Here is a 3,838-nt window from a genome sequence, read left to right on the forward strand (position 1 = left end):
AAGTGGAAGTGGAATTTTTTTCGAACGAATGGGTCAGAATGTTCTGATAACAAAGTTTTGGAGGAAACGGAACAAAGGGAAATAATTAGGCGAAAGACGCGAGATTATCAAAATGGTCGACATAATGGAACGGTGAAGGAGGATCCATATCACCTTTTAATCGCGTAAATCTATCGATCGTTTCGTTTTGTTACGCGATGAATCGAAATCTACTTTAAAGTAAAGGGGGGAAAAAAGCGACATCGACTCTAATTTTGGCCAATAATTTGAACGAAAAGCCTTAAATGGAAATTTTAAGAGAAAATTCATATTCGATCGTAAGCGAGCAAAAGAATACATGTGCAGTAAAAATTAATCTATGTATAATCTAATTTGTATATAAAAATTGAAAATTCACTGTGAAATTGTCATTCGTTTCAAAAATATTAAATACAGACATATTATATATATATAGTAATTATTTGGATTTGTGATTTTATTAATTCTCACTTGTATAGGACAGAGAAGATACAATCAATAAACTTGTTAGATTTAATATTTATTTTTTTGATTGTTAATGAAGTCATGAAGCATGGAGCATATTAAATTATCCTCGTTTATTGAACTACCTGTTCTAAAAATAAAATTTTAAACAATTCTAAAAGATACTATCATTTGCTCTTTTGATAAAACAATAAGCAAAGTAAAATAGTTATATATGTCTGTGATGAATGGTAATTTTACAGTAAATTTTTTTCCAATTTTTGTAATGTAATTCCAAGTAATTTTAAGGAATCAAACTCGTTTCAATCATTTTATTTTAAAATTTCTATCAAATAATATAGCATTATATATTAGAATAGATATGATATCATTTGTTCTTTTGATAAAACAATAAATAATTTTTTAATAATAATTTTTTTTTTAATTAAGGAATCAAGCTCATTTCAATCACATCACATTTTATTTCAAAATTTCTATTAAACAATATAGCATTATATATTAGAATAGATATTATATCATTTGTTCTGATAACACAATAAACAAAATATATATATGTTTGTAATGAATAGTAATTTTTTTCAATTAAGGAATCAAGCTCGTTTCAATCACATTTTATTTTAAAATTTCTATCAAATAATATAGCATTATATATTAGAATAGATATATCATAGAATAGATATCATTTGATAAAACAATAAGCAAAGTAATCAAAGAGTTATACATATATGTATCTGTAATGAATGATAATTTTACAGTAAATTTCTTTTTGAAATGTAATTCCAAGTAATTTTATGAATCAAGCTCATTTTATTTCAAAATTTCTATTAAATAATATAACATTATATATTAAAATGGATATCATATCATTTGCTCTTTTGATAAAACAATAAGCAAAGTAATCAAATAGTTATATATGTCTGTAATGAATGATAATTTTACAGTAAATTTTTTTCCAATTTTTGTAATGTAATTTCAAGTAATTTTATGAATCAAGCTCATTTTATTTCAAAATTTCTAGCATTATATGTAAAATTTAAGCATTATATGTAAGCAATATATATATATATATATATAAGAATCTATTGCTTGAAAAACGATAGAAATGAATTTATATCTTTATTATTTCTAATTGAGTTTAGGATACAATCGCTTCCTGATAAGTCGGTCACCTTGTATAGGGAATCGGTTGTCTCTTGTGCGCTTTCACGTCGACTAATAATAGTTTCGTCAAAGTGGCGAGACTCTATCTCTGTCGCAGCTGTAATGAATATTGCTTGCTCCATACAGCAACTTGCGTCTTGTCATTAGCGTGTCGCTACAGAACAAGTACTTTGCAGAAGGAAGTAAATTGATGCATGTTTCGTGCTACGGTATCAGATATTTTATTTTAATAATTCTCCACAAGAGAGTCTCCACAATTGTTGCACAGAATCTTCGCAATTCTTTGCAAAATTTAAACTTATCTTAAAAATAATAATTTTACGCGTAAAAGAATTTGGTGATATTTTTTATTTTTAATATATTATCGAAATCACTTGTCGTGCAATAATATATTTTAACTAACTTGATTAGTTTTCTTGTTGTTTTATCAAAAGATTGTTATTAACAAACGATAAACAAAAGATAATATCCTTTAATTGTTTAAAATTTTATTTTTAAAGTATTTTTAAAATAATAACAATTCAATAAACGAGGATAACTTAATATGCTCCACGTTTCGTGGATTCACAATGGAAATAAATAATTAACTCTAATAAATTTATTGATTATAAACTTCTTTGTCCTATACAAGTAAGAATTAATAGAATCACAAATCCAAGTGATTGTAATTACTTTTTTCGTTCGAAGAAGAGGAATAAATAATAATACAATAATATCCCTCTTCCTCTGCAAATAATATTCAATCTCGATTCGATATGCGATTTATTCGAGATAATTCTATGATATCCAACCATCTTACTGCAACACCTTAAATACCATATATATTCGTGGTTGAATATAGGCAAAGAACTCGAGTCGATTAACTACGATATCGGTGGAACAGGTGAAATTCGATTATCTGATTAGCATTGGAGAAAGATGGAAATAGAGGAATTAATAATGGATCCAGCGAACGGAAGAAGATAATGAATTTGGGAAAATATCGAGATATAGACGAATATTCCAAATATATTTGAAATTGCTGTCGAGGAAGAGGGGGAAAAATTAATTAAAAAATGAAGAAGCAAAGATATCGATGAGAATGATGAAGAAGGAAAAATATTATTTTTTGGAAAATATTCGAAATTGTTATCGATGAGGGGAAGAAGAAATTAGATAAAAAAACGAAAAAGCAGAGATATCGATGAGAAAGATGAAGAAAAAAAAAGTGCTTTTTGGAAAATATTTGAAATTGCTATCTAGAAGGGAGGGAAATTTTTAATAAAAAAACGAAGAATTGGAGATATCGATGGAAATGATGAAAAAGAAAAAATACTACTTTTTGGAAAATATTCGAAATTGCTATCGAGAAGAGAGGAGAAAAAATTAAATAAAAAGCAGAGATGTGGATGATAATGATGAAGAAGGAAAAAAAAGCTACTTTTTGGAAAATTGCTCGATAATATCAAAAATTATTCGAAAAGAAAGAGTTGGAGCATAGCTCGAAACTCTTTGAGACATTGAACGAATGCCAAGGGAAATTGGCCTTTTGTGCTCCGTGGAAATTCCAATTTCGAGAGGGATGGAGATAGAAGAGAAAATGGAAATGCGATTTCTCGATTTGAATAATTAAACAAAATTAAGAGATTTCGTAGCTCTAAGTAACTAAGTTCGAAGACCTAAGTACTTGCCATAATTACAGCTTATTAGAGAACATTATTATAATAATTATTAATCCTCGAGAAATACACGAATTGAAAATCGTGTCTAACATTATCTAACTTTGTGACAAATATATCGAAAGAATCGAAGAAGAATTATTTATTATTATTATTTATGACAATGCGAAAAATTAATAAAAAGACAAGATTAATTGAAAAATTTTCGATCGATTATAAATCATGTTTTATCGCGTGATTGTGAATCGCCATGAAGGTGAAATAATCCCGGTAATTCGTTTTTCAACGGAAAAAGATAAGCTGCAATTAACGATTAATCAACCGTTTCGTTCAACGGGAGCGTCTTCTAATCCTTGGAGCTCGAGTTTGTGAAGTTAAATTCACCGTGTTGGCGGAACGTTTCCAGAGGAAGGGAGAATAACAAAAGAGGATTGTTTGCCACGCGCGTCTGACGGTATAAATATTCTCTTGGCGAGGGGAAAAAGGCGTAATAAAAAAAAAAAAAAAAAACCTGAATAACTGAGTGAAGATGCACG

At 27.9% G+C, this 3,838-nt stretch overlaps 1 protein-coding gene across 1 annotated transcript in view; it reads right to left on the bottom strand.

Moving 5' to 3' along the window:
• Positions 1 to 3,838, bottom strand: part of LOC102677960 (probable G-protein coupled receptor CG31760) — a 203,585-nt gene that overhangs the window by 76,378 nt on the left and 123,369 nt on the right. The gene's annotated exons all lie outside the window — the stretch shown is intronic.

The sequence above is a fragment of the Apis dorsata genome, unplaced genomic scaffold (genome assembly GCF_000469605.1).
Source record: "Apis dorsata unplaced genomic scaffold, Apis dorsata 1.3 scaffold_73, whole genome shotgun sequence".
Taxonomy (NCBI): Eukaryota; Metazoa; Arthropoda; class Insecta; order Hymenoptera; family Apidae; genus Apis; species Apis dorsata.